Raw genomic sequence first — 513 nt, 5'->3', positions numbered from 1 at the left:
AGTTCCCTTTTCTCCACACCCTCTCCAGCATTTATTGCTTGTAGACTTTTGGATCGCAGCCATTCTGACTGGCGTGAAATAGTACCTCATAGTGGTTTTGAGTCAGCTCTTCGCATCAGGTAGCCAAAGTATTGGAACTTCAGCTTCAGCATCAGTCCTTCCAGTGAATATTCAGGGTTGATTTCCTTTAGGATTGACTGGTTTGGTCTTCTTGCAGTCCGGACTCTTGAAAGTCTTCTCTAACAGCACAGTTCAAAAGCATCAATTCTTCTGCACTCAGCCTTCTTTATGATCCAACTCACATCGGTACATGACTACTGGAAAAACCATAGCTTTGACTAGACGGACCTTTGTCAGCAAAGTGATGTCTCTGCTTTTTAATATGCTGTCTAGGTTTGGCATAGCTTTTCTTCCAAGCGTCTTTTAGTTTCATGGCTGCAGTCACCATCTGCAGTGATTTTGGAGCCCAAGAAGTTAAAATCTGCCACGGTTTCCACTTTTCCCCCATCTATT

This window comes from Bison bison, unplaced genomic scaffold (genome assembly GCF_000754665.1).
Source record: "Bison bison bison isolate TAMUID 2011002044 unplaced genomic scaffold, Bison_UMD1.0 scf7180017864280, whole genome shotgun sequence".
Taxonomy (NCBI): domain Eukaryota; kingdom Metazoa; phylum Chordata; class Mammalia; order Artiodactyla; family Bovidae; genus Bison; species Bison bison.
The sequence above is the reverse complement of the archived record's forward strand: the minus strand, read 5'-3'. Positions refer to the sequence as shown.